The 15,373-nt window shown below is 37.9% G+C and overlaps 1 long non-coding RNA gene across 1 annotated transcript in view; it reads left to right on the plus strand.

Annotated features, from left to right (window-relative positions):
• LOC122447079 overlaps positions 1-15,373 on the plus strand; it is a 546,471-nt gene that overhangs the window by 330,699 nt on the left and 200,399 nt on the right. Inside the window, exon 7 of the long non-coding RNA XR_006271124.1 lies at positions 13,049-13,100. This is a non-coding gene — a long non-coding RNA (uncharacterized LOC122447079). The remainder of the gene's footprint in view (positions 1-13,048; positions 13,101-15,373) is intronic.

Below are 15,373 nucleotides of genomic sequence, written 5' to 3' on the forward strand. Positions count from 1 at the left end.
AGTGGGTAGTGACATTTACAATCAATTCTAGAAGCACTATATTGCTTGGTTTGCCTCCATACTGTGTGCATTTGTTTCTGTTTGAAACATATATGCTTTCGACATTTCACTGTAATCAAGGAACCAAAAATAACTCGTAAATGGGCCTAGCATTTTTACTTCAGGTGTGGATTTGTTGTTTTTGTTGTTGTTTGTTTGTTTCTGTCTTCAGGCCATAGTGTAAGAATCCACTTGGCTGATTAAAGTTTTGCTGTAATGTCAGATGGTATGCATCCTGTTCTGCACCCACCTAGTCGATAGCTCAATTTTTAAATTAGCTCAAAGAGAGACTCTTAAATGGAAATCAATGGTGAAAATGAAGAAACATTATTACCCTAGTAATTGATAACACTTCATTTTATTACAGGAAAAAGTTGAAAGTAGTGTGAACAAGAGTAATAAATGGAAAGTAGTGTATATACTACTCATGTGTTTTTAAACTAAATGATCCCAGATTTTGAAGAGGAAGTAAAAGAGAAATTCACTAAGCTCAGATTACATTTCTCCAAATCTACATGCCTAAGAAAAAGTTCTTGTTAAAGAAAAATGTGCAAAAAATACATACACCTGGCATAAATAGTCACATTTTTATGGCCAAAGAACTTTATTTTGAACTTTAACTGTGCTCATATGCTGTGCTACATCTGTGCTGAGTGTGCTCGGTCATGTCTGACTCTTTGTGAATGCGTGAACTGTGGCCCACCAGGCTCCTCTGTCTATGGGATTATCCAGCAAGAATACTGGAGTAGGTTGCCATTCCCCTCTCCAGGGGATCTTCCTAGCCCAGGGATTGAACCCTTGTCTCTCACATCTCCTGCATTGGCAGGTGGGTCCTTTACCACTAGTGCCACCAGGGAAACCTATGCTCATATACCTTAATACTAATATCTACATTTAAATAGATACTGAATTGATCTTATTTGAGAAGCTTTAGGGACAGGTTTGGGTTTCCCTGGTGGCTCATTGGTAAAGAATCCACCTGCCAATGCAAGAGACGCAGGAGACCTGGGTTCGATCACTGGGTTGGGAAGATTCCCCTGAAGAAGTAATGGCAACCCACTCCAGTATTCTTGTTTGGATAATCCCATGGACAGAGGAGCCTTGCGGGCTATAGTCCATGAGGTTGCAAGAGTCAGACACGACTGAGCGTGCACACATACACACGCATGCACACAGGCAGATTTGACAATCCTGGAGTCTTTCTTTTTTTGTGATTCAGAATGATTAACTGATTCATCTCTGAAACCTAACCTTTTTCCTTTAAACCATTTCATGCCTTCCAAGCACCTTTTACAAAACTTTGCTTTGGGTACCTTGAAGTCATCAGGTGAGCACATTCTTTAATTCCTTCCCTGCTACCTATCAATTCCCCCCTCCTCTAAATTCTGAGGAGCTCAGGTCTCTCCTGCTCTCCAGCATCTGCACTGTGAGCACCTTGCCATCCGCACCCCCAGACTCTTCTGGCAACCACTACTCTCTTTACTTCAATCTCTCTTTTCCACCAACATCCCCCCATCTTGTGCCTGCCACTCACTCTTAACATAGAAACATATACTCAGCTATCTCCCAAGTGAAAGCAAAAACATTCAAACTCAAAACATCAGCATTTTATTGAGTACGAAACACCCTCTCTGTTAGCTCTGTAAGGACAAGTCCACCTTGCTCTCTGTCTCTTTTAGTTCACTCTTACTCTGACTTCCAGTCCCATCTGCTCTGAAAAGACTCTGATGAGGTCTTGATTACTCACATTTCACCAGAGCTGGTAGATACTTCCAGGTTCATATCTCACTAGATCTCTCTGGCATTTAATCCAAGTTGCCATGACCTCCACTTAAAAGTCTCTTGCATTGGCTCCCTTGGCATTTTTCTCTTGAGGTCTTCATCCTTCCTTTCTGGCCTCTCGTTACCACATTTATAGATTTCTGGATAAACTTTGATGTGACTCAAGGGTTATATCCTTGAACCTGCACACTCCTCAATGTATTTCCCACCAAAGCCCATGGTTTCTGATATTCTAATGACCCCATAATAGATATTGTCTCTTTAAACTTTTTCCTGACCTCCAGACTTATAATTCCCATCATGGTTGGACATGATGGTTCCCATCATGGCTTTATTGCATTTTACTCCAGACCTACTTTGCCTCCCCCAGTGATTCTCAAAAAACAAAAACAAAAACACTGAGAAACACCTAAAACATCTTATACGGTTTCCTGTCACAAGCTTTGTCCTGATCCCAGCATGTTTCTGTCTGTTACTAAGTCTTACTTTCTGCTTAGGTGACATTCTCTCTAATCCATAATTTCTTCTTTGTCATTTAGCATTAGTCTCAGGCCATATTCCTTCCCCTCTTGATCGTCCTAACAGTCTCCCACAGATGGTGTCTGTTTCTTCTCTGACTCCCTTCACTGCAGTGCTCTCTGCTACTGCCATAGGGGGACCTTCTGAATCACGAAGCTGCCCGCATGACTCTTCTGTTTGAAAGCTGTCACGGTTCACCAGAGCTCTCAGGGTTATTCTGGACTCTTCTCATTACTCTGTTTAATGTTTCCTGTAGTGTGGGATTCCAGGAATACTGAAGGAAAGGAAGAGAGGGGTTCTGTTCACTATCAATCTTACCAGAGGTAGATAACACCACACAATGCTTCTCATAGTTATTTGGTTAAGGAATCTTTTTTTCTTTTTTCCCCAAGATAATGTCAGAGTTCTTAGAGTCCATGTAACACGTTTTGGAACATCCCCTTCCAATTTTATTTCCTGACACTTGCCCTTACTCACTGTACTCTAGCCAAATGGAGATCGTTGAGGTTCCCAGAAAATATGATACTCCCCCGTCACCTGTGTGCCTTACACAGGTCTTCCCTTTGCCTAGAGTATCTTTCCCTGAGTTATTCATCTAAATAGCTCCTGTTTTTTCAGGATGAGCATCACTGGCTCTGAGTGTTCTTCCTTGCTTTCCTTCCTCTCCTGTATCTGATTTTGAATTTCCTCCTCTGTGCATCTGTTAAACTCATAGTATGTACAGCATCTATCCACATCCGACACTATGACTGTGTCCTGCTTGACTTTTGTGTCCTGGGAATCTAGATATTGCCTAGCACAAAGTAGATGTTCAGTAACTGTTTGCCGAATTCACAAATGAGTTAATAGATCAGATTGGAGAAGATGAAAATCTGACCCAAGGGGACATCCTTGTGGAAAGGTTTGTGATCAGGGCAATGGCTGAAACCAGCTGTGCATGTCTCAGAAAGCTGCATCCTTCTGGAATGGAAGGAGAGGAATTAGAGAGGGTTTGGGATGTTCTGGAGACAGAAGAGAGGGAACAAGTGCAGGAGCTAGACTGGTTCCTGGCTTCCCTGGTAATACATAACAGATAATTTGACAGAATGAGATTTTTACATGGCTTTTTCCTGATGATAAAAGCTGTATATAGTTCATTGTAGAAAATTCAGGGGTCATGGAAAAGCACCGGGAAGGAAAAATAATCCCATTGCTCAGAAAGGATCTTTGTTAAGATTTAAGGTGAAGTTCTAGGTCAGACTCAACAAAATTCAATCGTAGTGTGATACTAATTTGAGGTATGGTTTTCTTTATTTAATGATATGCTGTAATCATTTTTCTAGGTCATTTTATATCCTTACACAACTTGATTTTTTTATAAGCTGAGTGCATTCTATTGTATGCTACCTTTAACTTCAGTTTAATGACTAATTATTGTTGAACTTTAGGCTGTTTAAAAATTTTTACTGCTTTAAATAACATTGTGATGAATATATTTATACATAAGAAATTGCTGTGTCAAAGAGTTTGTTTATTCTGATGGTTTTGATTTGTACCACCAACCTGTCCTCTAGACAGATGATGTCAATTTGTACTTTAATAAACAAGATATGAGAATTATATTTTTCACTTAATCTCATCAACTGGATTCCAAGAAAAATCCTGTGCTATTTGTGAGATGAAAAATGTTATCTCCTTTACTTCAGTGGTTTTTGTTATTAATGATACTGTAAACTTACTCATTTATCTTTTTAACCATTTGTATTTATTTCTTTATAAATTGTCATTTGCCCATTTGTACTGGGATATATATTTTGATTTTACTGATGAAGATGTAATGAGGTTTAACCTTTAAATTATATTTTGAAACACAAATTAGTGCTATTAAAATCATTAATGATAAATATTACAGGTGTTCTGAATCTACAAAATTAGATATCAATGAGTTCTTAATAATAAATGGATGACAGTCATTTAAGTCTTTGCAGTTCTCAGGAATGAAAATGTAGAACTTTTGATCAGATTATCACTTCCCCTTCATCTGGGTTCTCAGAATATATTTTAAATCACACTGTGTGCATCTTTGTGTGTGCATCTTAGTGAAAGACCATAGGCTTGGATTCAAAAAAGAGCTGAGTTAGAATTCTTGCTCCATTTCTATGAGTTTGTGAATTTGAAACTCAACCTCCTTGAACTTGTTTTCTTTTTCTGTAAAAGTGGGTGAACAAATCTTTGACATTGGGTTAGTGTTTAAAAATGAAGTGAGATACAAGAGAGAAATCTAGATTAGTAGTTAGAACGTAGTGGATGTACTATAATGAATCTAACAATTGATACTATATCCTGATTGTTTACTCTATATGGTCTGGACTAAAAAGTTATGTATAAGCTTTGTGAGGAGCAGCTGAATGGCATAAGGGACTAACTAGTTGAGTCACAATGGGAAATGTTGAAGACTGATTTCTAGGAGTCTGTGAGGTGACTGAGCCTCTGAGATTGAAATGAGCATGCAGACTATTCCATTCAGAGCCTGTGCCCTTGCCATATCTCATATATTTTATTTTTTTAATTTATTATTTAATTTAAAAAAAAATTTTTTTGGCTGCATGGCATAGCATGTGGGATCTTAGTTCCCTAACCAGGGATCAAGGCTACATCCCCTGCATTGGAGGCATGGAGTTTTAACCACTGGACTGCCAGGGAAGTCCCGGCTCATATATTTTAAACCAACTTATTATATGTTTTCTAACCTGACTTCTCTGCCTAATAATCTAGTTTCTATGAGCAGTGTCACTTTGGATCTGTCTCTGTTTCCATCCTCTTAGTTAATTCTCTTGGGCTTTTTGAAATGTTTGTTAGTGTCTCCCCCTTTCTGTTGCCATTTCTGCTCCCTCATTGAGGCCCTCATCAATTTTGATCTGGATAAATGTAGCTGCCGGCTGGTGGGTGGCTCTGACTTCAGTCTCTCCCAACTGCAGCCCATTTGTGAAGTGATTCTTCATCATCTACCACACCAAATCCAAGCCCTCTTGTTCTTTTAAAGCCCTCTCTAATTTGGCTGCGATGTGCACATTCAGTTCAGTTCAGTTCAGTCGCTCATCATGTCCGACTCTTTGTGACCCCATGGACTGCAGCATGCCAGGCCTCCTTGTCCATCACCAGCCCCTGGAGCTTGCTCAAACTCACGTCCATTGAGTCGGTGATGCCACCCAACCATCTCATCCTCTGTCATCCCCTTGTTCTCCCGCCTTCACTCTTTCCCAGCATCAGGGTCTTTTCCAACGAGTCAGTTCTTCGCATCAGGTGGCCCAAGTATTGGAGTTTAAGCTTCAGCATCAGTCCTTCCAATGAATATTCAGGACTGATTTCCTTTAGGATTGACTGGTTTTATCTCCTTGCAGTCCAAGGAGACTTATCTAACACCACAGTTCAAAAGCATCAATTCTTTGGTGCTCAGCTTTCTTTATAGTCCAACTCTCACATCCATACATGACTTTGTATACAACTCTCATATCCATACAAACCATAGCTTTAACTAGATGGACCTTTGTTGGCAAAGTAATGTCTCTGCTTTTTATCTGATATGCACATTTCCAATATGCACATGTTTGATGGTAACTCCTCATACTATCCAACATGCCCTTTTTGTCCTGCAGAACACAAATCATACTTGTTTTTGACCTCCCCACCTCCACCCTGGTGCTCTTTTTTTCCACTCCCATCAGCCTATCAATATCCTGACCACTCTTTAGGACTTAGCTTGCGATCTTTTCTCCATGAGTCTTTCTCACATCTATCTCTTACTTCTCTGAATTTCTGTTCCCAGATAATTGGTATCATGTTTAGGGTTAATGCTTTTGTGTGTGTTGGTTTTCCTTCTACAGCCCTGCTGTGAAAACTCTGGATGAAATGCTTAACTATACACATCTCTAGCCTTCCCAGTGCCTGCCCAGATCTGGCTCAGCAGGTCCACAGAACCCTCTGTCAATGCTGTGAAGAGGATGTGGCCGCCACGAGGCAGCCACTGAAGTCTGGGCTCTTTGTGCCTCTGAGCCTTCACTTAAACTCTTGCTGCTGGGAATGCTTTCTTCCTCTAGCACTTCCCTGTGCAGTCCTGGAAGATCTAATAATCTTTCTTTCAAGCAGTAGCTCAGTTTCTCTTTATAGATCTCATGATTTTTTTTCCCAGTGTATAATGATATCTGCCCTTATGTCATATAGCACAAATCATCAACTCTTTTTTCAACTTAACCATATGCTATTGGTTATTGTAACATCAGTGCTTCTTGTTTGGTAAACTGTGAGCATATCCTGCTTTGAGAATCCTGGGCCCTGTTTTTAGGCTGGGGTTATTCCTTAGGTTCCCCCTTCCACTCCTGGTCCTGGGGATTCCTCAGCTTTTCTCTTCTCTTTGCAATAACCCCCACCCACTTTATATCTTGGGTTCTCCTACTACTTGCTGAGGAGTTAGCTCCTGGTATCAGTGCACACAAACATATAGATTCTTTATACTTTTAGGATCCAGCTGATAACTAAAGAAAATATGAAGTTGGGGGAAATACACAGGATACCCTTGTATTTATTATATGAATATAATAAATAAGCTACAGAAATACAAGATATAATCATTATACTTCTAACATCTTGCTTATAATTTTGGGTGTTTTTTTGCTCGCTGGGTCCTAGAAATCCTGCTTGTCTCTAGCATTTGTCTTATAATTGAATAATTTAGTTATGGCCACAGTGATCCACTGTGTATCAGGTACTGAACTGGGAGCTAGTGATGAGTCAAACAATTCTTGCCATTAACCTATAAGTATGCTGAAATCCTTGTGTTGGAAAAATACCAAGTGCTCTTTAAACCCCTTCTTTTATTCAGAGCCTGCAACCTAGGTCCTTAAGTTACATTTTTCCATGAAGCTCTTCGGTCCTAAAACTATAATTAGAAGGAGAATAATAGGCTTTAACTAGAATTCCATAGTTGCAACTTCAGTGTGACTATAAAGTGATGACACTGATATTTTAATAAGAATGGTACAAGCTATACACAAACTATACACAAACATGAGAATGGTACAAGCTATACACAAACTATACACAAAGCTATACACAAACATGAGATTTATCATTTTAAGTAATTCTCTTGAGAGGATACACATTCATTTTACTGATGTTGCTGTTGCTAAAAACACATTTAGCATCTTTTTCGATATTGTTTCCAAACCCATTTGATCAGCATTTAGCAAATTATACCCAACACATTTTAGCTTCACCTAATTTTGTGTCCTAAATAGTAGACTCTAGTTTAATCATAAATCTTATTTTTCAGATTCAGCTTAGAATAACTTTTAGCCTTTTCCAAAACATATACATACATACCTCCCAGTTGGTAAAGATTTGGCACTTTAGGACAGATCTCCCCAAAAATGTGCTTTTGTTTCTAAAAACAGACCTTCAAATGTAATTCTCAGTAGGTTCTGAGCAAGGGCAGAATAATTAGAATTATATAAAGCTTCCCACGGGGACCATTTTGATTGACAACCCCAGGTTAGGATGGGTTACCTGGAAACAGACTTTTGAGAAGTAAGATCACTTTCAGAGTGGTATACTGGGTAATACTCTTGGGAAATACAGTCTTGGAAAGTTAGAAAAGTAGGATTCAATAGAGGGGAGAAACTGACCCTCAGTGCAGTTGTTACATGGAAGTAAGAATTTAGGATTCTGAAAACCATAAGAATTGTTCTATCCCAATAGGTCCCATGTTCTGAATGTCCTTCTAATTGTACAAAAGACCAAGACAACTTAGTAAGGAATGCTATTTCATGAATACAATATAAATTGATGATCTGCCAGTAAGCTTCTCGTGTGATAGTTGTAGGCCTACTACTGCAAATAGAATTATGCCATTTAATAAAATGGCCAAAAAAGGGCATCCAGTTAGGGAATCCCAATGTAATTTACATTTCTTAAATAGATTGTAATTATATTATAATTACAGGAATTATTTCCTAGTTTCCCTACTTAATTCAAATCGGCCCAATTTCATCATTTGAAGTATATTTTGATTAACATTGAATCTACACTAGCAGGTTTATATGGAGAAAGGAATCCATGCTAATCAATTAAATCAGACTCAATCAATGCCAGAAGAGTAAGGGGCAGCTGAATTCCTGCCTTGGAGTTAGCATTTCAGTAAAATTCTTAGCCTTGACTGATGCTTGCTACTTCTTTGTCCAAATAGGAGCTGAAAGAATAAATGAAAGTAAGTACATTGTTTTATTAGCTTCAGTTTACTCTCAAACAAGAAAGAGAACCTTGGAAGTTCAGCCTGCCCTTTTAGACTGTGTAGGTAAGATTCTCTGTTAGAGCATGTTGGGCTAAATGATCTGATAAATCAGGGTTTTGTCTGGACTGCAGGCTCTTCCACCATCTACAAATTCCTCTTCAGGTCCCCTTCTAGCTAGGTCCCCTGTGCTTCCACATAACTGCATACACCTCTCTTGCAACATTTAGGCATCTGTGTGCGTGTTTATCTCCCCCATCGGATTATAAGCTACTCAGCAGAAACAGTATCCAGCTACCTTAATTAGGTAATAGGAGCTTTAATATCATCACTTTGTAGATGAGAAGGAAACAGTAGAACTTGTTCAAAGTCTAATGGCTATTCAGAGATAAAGCCAGGATTTAAACTTACAAAAGTATAACTCTCCTCATGCCTGTCTGTGAAGTGCTCTGCCCTAATCATGTCTGTATCTCCATTAATGAGAAAGCACCTAACCCATATGAACCCAAGTCTCCTACATTGCAGGTGGATTCTTTACCATCCGAGCCACCTGTTTACATCCCCCCAGTGAACTGATACCTGATAGTTTTTAGCTCTCCAAGTAATTCAGTGGCTTGTGTAATAGACTTCTCTTTATCGAGGAATGTAGAATTTTTTGTCTTAACCAAGGCTATACCAACATAGACAATCCAGCAATATCCTCCAGCCCTTGTCCAACTGCTGAGACACAGAGACTATGATTGACTTTCAAGAAGTACCCTTCCAACCTGTAATGGGATCCCTCCCTTCCTTTTCTTTAGAGTTGGAAATTTCAGGAGAGAGACTTCCTTTGGGAGAAGAAGGCAGGTAAAAATGTAACTAGTTGTTTGGTACCTGCATTCCACTTGGCCTTTCAAATCATTCATTTACATTTTTTAAAATTCTTTTTCCCTATTGGGAAGATTACCAAATGACCACCATGCTAAGAATGATCCCTGACACGTTGTTGGGAGAGCATGTGAATAGGGAGTGGTCACGTTAGTTCTCTAGTATAAATTTTGCTGTCTAGACTCCTGACCTGATATTGAGTGGAACTCAATTGATATTGAGTGGGGCTGAGTCCAAGATGAATAAAAGTACAAGAATCCTGAGAAATAAGTTGTTATACAAACTGTTGGTAGCCTAAAGGATTCCCAAATCTACCTGCTCTTATCATGGTCACTAAGGATACTTGGGTAGAATACCTCAAGTCTTGGGTGGAATCACCTGGATAGAGCAGTCAACTGGTCTATCATAGTGTGACAGTATTTTAAGATAAAGAGATAGCAGCCAATTGATTTCCCATTGAAACTAGACTCATTGGGCTGCAGATCACATTGGTGCAATGGTTTTTCTGCCAGATTGCTATAGGACATACTGAACTTCTTAGTTTAGTTTTCTATTTCATTATCATTGCATTTTATGCTGCTTAGGTAGCAGGACTTCATGACAGCTTATAAGGCATCTTTGGGCATCTGCTGGTTTCTCTGGCACAGGCTGCCATATAACCCCACACAACCTCAGTCCTCTACAAAGGCATTATGCCATCCGGATTGCACTGCCCCATTGTGTCTGTCACAGTGTCTAAATTATTTACCTACTCTCTTTGTATGTCAAAGAGGATGAGGGCTGAACCAGGATGAAGGATGTATTACAAAAACATAGGAATTATTTCCTAAATGACAATTTCTAGGACTTCTTAATATTTCTAACCTTTTTAGTTGAAGGTAATTCCCTGGTGTATAAAAGCATATCCTGACACTAACTTACAAATGTTTTATACATTATGGTACAAAATAGGGCCTTAGCATAGATTATTCCCTGGAAAAAGAAAATGCATATTTAGATTGAAGACATCGATGGAAACAAGATATTCAACAAAGACATTGTATAAGTTTCCAATGGTTGATGTAATAAATTATCACAAATTTAATGACTTAAAGCAGCAGAGATTTATTATCTTATAGTTCTGAAGGTCAGAATTCTGAAATAGGGCTTATGGGGCTAAGATCAAAGTATTGGTAGCGCTTCATTCCTTCTGTAGGCTTCATGAGAGAATCCATTCCTTGCCTTGCCTAGCTTCAAGAGGCAGACCATTGTCCTTGGCTCATGGCAACATCCCCTTGACCTGTACTTCTATCATCATCATCATCCTCACATCTCCTTCTCTATCTCTACCCCTCCTGCTAACCTTGTGACTGCATTTGGCTCACCGAGATAATTCAAAATAATCTATCTGAAGATCTTGAACTACACCTGTAAAGTCCCTTTTGCCACTATATGGTGACATATTTATGGAGGTGCTGGGGATTATGGATGTCTTCAGGAGGTTATTTTTTTCTGTCTACCATGGATACTATTGCTTCTGGTGTTAAATAAAACTTTTAGTTATGGAGATAAAAGATATGATTGTTTGCATTCCCAAAAGACAGAATGAAGATCATTAGTAAAATCGCTCAGTCATTTCGCTCTCTATGTCTTGTCGCCTGTTGTCCAACATCTTCAGTGACTGATGATATATTGACACTTTTTTGTGTACACTTGCTTGCTTATCTTTCTCTTTTCTTAGCTATGAACAATAATTAAGTACTGCACTGTGCACATGTCCACATGTGAATGCATAAGCCCTACAAGAACATTATTACAGGGGCAAAAGTGAACTCCCTTCTACATGCATAATGATCTGATGCATGTCTTTGAGCTGTTCTTCAGAAATTAAGACCTGCCCCCCTCAGGCTGAGGATTGCGACTACATGCTGACCACAAGTACATAGACCCCAGACTGATTGGAATGAGAAGGTTAATGATTAAGATTTTGGAAACATCACCACCATCCTATTATCTCACCACCAACCAAGCAGGAAAAAAAAAAAAGTTCGTGAGGTGCAATCCTTACCCCAACTGTTGCTTTTTAAAACCATTACTTGAAAACCAGTGTGGAGTTTGGGTCTTTGAGCATTAGCTGCCCATTCTCCTAGCTTAGCACCCTTCAATAAATGCTGGGCTTTCCTTAATCATTTGAGGGGAAAAAAAAAAGCTCCCTTCTGAAGCCTTTTGATGGTAGCATCTGTGGTAGCCAAGAGATCCTACAGCTTTAGATTTCTCCAGTCTTGGAAGTTGTTTAGGTTGGAAATAGTTGCCTTTCATCCTCAGGCTCATAGCTGAGAAGAATCCTGTCAGATTAGGTTAGAGTTTCTAGAATTGTCAGAGCATGTTACTTTATAGTGACTCTTCCATTCCTAGAATATCTTAATCTTGTGTATCTCTACTCATTTATTTCACAGCTCTAGGCAGAATGTGAAGTCGCTCAGTCGTGTCCGACTCTTTGTGACCCCATGGACTGTAGCCCACCAGGCTCCTCCATCCATGGGATTTTCCAGGCAAGAATACTGGAGTGGGTTGCCATTTCCTTCTCCAGGAGATCTTCCTGACCCAGGGATTGAACCTGGGTCTCCTGCATTGTAGGCAGACGCTTTACTCTCTGAGCTACCAGGGAAGTCAACCCTAGGCAGAATAGAAGCTGGTTAAAATCTCAAATATCTTGTTTTTTTTTTTTGATAAATGAATTTTAAAGTTCTAGTTACATTGATGACACAAAAATATAAAAATCAACATATACATATATATGAGAATGTTCTATTTATATATGTAGTAATTGTACACTTCAATAAGACTGAATGATTCATAGCAATTATCAGAAAGAAGCACAAATATGAATCTTAAATCTTCTAAAAGATCTCTATGTTTTCCCTTAAGGGAAAACTGAGTTTGTTTTTGCTAAGTAGTATTTTCTTTTTTATTTTATATTATATCAGATTTATATAATTTACAGTTTTCAAGATGTTCATCAAATATCTAGTTTTCAAAAATCTAAGTATTAATTTCCCCTCTCTGAATTATGAAAGTTCTCTAGAATATTTACGGTTTAGAGTAGTAAGAAATGGAATGCAATGCAGTATGTGGCATTCTCTATTATTCAAAGGTCTTTCCTCAAGCAGAAGCTTTGGATACTTTGTGATTTTGTGGTAGAGTACTTAAAACCATTCTTTGGTTTTCCCATTTGTAAAGTGAAGAGCACTGTTTTTGCTTTTTAGAATACTAATTTGAGCAAGTTCATGAGGAGAAAATTGCAGTAATAATCAACTGTTTCAACATGCTTTCAAAAAATGAAAGAATAATCAAAAATGGATTTACTATGTTCACCATACAGATTCTTTGAAAGCTAAGAGATCTGGAGTCTGGTCCAGGTAGAAGATGATTCACCAGCAAATAATTTAGAATGTTCTGTGGTTTGTTCTCTGATGGCAGTAAGGACTAAGTGCTAAGATAGTGTCAAAGCCAAAATGCCTCATTTTTCTGAGTGAGCAAAGGAAAGCTTCAGAGAAGTGGTTTATTGGAAATGTCTTTAAGTCTTTTTTACTATTTCAGATACGGATGTTACTGGAGAAGGATGCTGTGGATTGACAAGTCAGCCAGAGGGGTGAGTTGGAAAATTTTATTTTTCTCAAATAGATCATAAAGCTGTTACAGACATGATAAAGAAGTGATACAAGATTCTAAATATATGGACATGTTTTGAGAGTATCATTCTGCTAAAAGTGGAACAGCTGATAAGCTTATGCCTATTTTTGCTGGCAGGTTCATCATTTATAGGCAGTAAAGAAAGAAAAATGTTAGTGAGATAGCTGGTCCAATTTGAAAAGTTTTCCGACTTTGCAGAAGAAATTTATCAGATGATTTGATGACTGCAGTTTTGCTCAGTAATAAACCACAGACTCAAGTGTCAATCGAACCTAGATTCAAATCCAAGACATACCATTTACTCGCTGAACTACCTTGAACAACTTAGTTCTTTGAGTCCTCAATTTTTCACTTGTGTAATAAGGAAAATATTAATTCAGATAACATAGAATTGCTGTCAGGATTAAACAAGATAGTGCTTATCAAGTGCTTAGGTCACAGTAGGCACACAAAAGTTTATTATTATTATGAGTAGAAATAACTTTAGAAAGGGATAAATAAATGAAGCCTGCATAGACCCTTCTTGCTACACTGTCTTCCGCAAGAACATTACCTAATTTTGCAACCTAGATGCCTGGCATAAAAAAGGAAAAACTGTCTTTTAGGAATCAGAATCAATTATCTGTTAATAAGACCAGACTAACATGTATTTTAACCCTTCTGCCACAAATTAATCTGAAACTTTGCTAATAAAATTTGATTTTTTTCCCTTCTTTTAAAACTTGCTGTGAATTGCATCTAAATTTACATTAAGTTGGCTATCAAAATCTTCTGCTTTTATTACAAAAGACTCTTGTAGCAGAGGCAGACAGTTTAAATGCATGAAGAATGAAGTAGAATAATGATTTGGGACATATATTCTGATAATTACTACTTCCTTTCCCTAAGCTCTCCTGCAATAAATGGACTGTCTTTTAAAACTTCATTAACAGGAGATTACAAATTTTAATGGTGTACAATAATTTTACCTTAATTTTAGTAATGTATTCCAGGTATCTGTTCTTCCTATTTTCCTTGAAAGATTCTCATGATTCAAAAAGTTCTTTAAGAATTGAAGTATTATATAGCATTGGTACCAAATGCTTTTATATTTTAATTCTCATGTAAGAGATTATTAAACCTTTAATACTGCAAGTGAATCAACAGATGAGTTTGTTCTTACACAAAAGCAAATTCTTTTTATCAACTTTTAAATTTTTAATAGGAATTAAGGCTTTCTCTGCAGTACATGTGGTTTAGTGGATAATGCACTAAGAAAATCTGGCAACCAGTGCTTTAACCAGACCTAAGTGCTTAAATTGCCTGGGCTATAATTCAAGAAAACATTTGGGTCATTTTAACATTTAACAAAAAAAATCACATCAGCAATGAATAGGCTTTCATGCTGAAAATGGCAGCTGTCCAATTCAGAGACCATCAAGGACAAAATGTTGATCTTTCATTCACTGGTCTGGCAACTAACCTTTGTAACAGTGACTTTTTTTTCACTTTTTCTGAACATGTTTCATTATCAGTGATGTTTTTAAACCTCTGAATTTGAGGAATGTTAATATACTGAAGCAACTAAGTAAACAGATTATGCAATTTTATGCAAAATCCTTTTCCAAAGTTTCAGAAAGAGCCAAAAAGCTTTTCTGGAACAGTCTTGGGTTTAGAAGTAACTTCTAAGTAGGAAAACAGAAATTTCCTCCCCAAGAGAAGTTGTCCTTTAAAACTGTCAAGAATAAACAAACAACAACAATTATTCTCTGGTTCTTGCTTCCTCAAACTGTAATAGTTCTGCAGATTGGTCCTATGAGACACGAGAAGCCTCTGCATTTTCTCTAAGTAAGAAGTTTCGGATTTAACTTCATACTTGAAATTGTTCTTCCTGTCTCATCATGTTATCAATTATACCCTGAGACATTTTTCAGCTTCTGTTTAGTTGATTCCCATACTCTTCTATAGAGACTGTCACAGATGATCAATTTCTCCAGAGTTTAGAGTTTAATTTAAAATAATTTTTTTTTTTTTTGCAATTTTCAATGGAGGATGAGTAGGGGAGATGAAGAAAGTGGCAACCCACTCCAGTAGTCTTCCCTGGGAAATCCCATGGAGAGAGGAGGCTGGCGGGCTATAGTCCATGGGGTCATGAAAGAGTCAGACACGACTTAGCGACTAAACAACAATGGGTAGGACAGGATAACACTTTATAATATGTTATTGTGAATCCCTACTTCAATATTATTTTAT

The sequence above is a fragment of the Cervus canadensis genome, chromosome 9, assembly GCF_019320065.1.
Source record: "Cervus canadensis isolate Bull #8, Minnesota chromosome 9, ASM1932006v1, whole genome shotgun sequence".
In the NCBI taxonomy this organism is placed as follows: domain Eukaryota; kingdom Metazoa; phylum Chordata; class Mammalia; order Artiodactyla; family Cervidae; genus Cervus; species Cervus canadensis.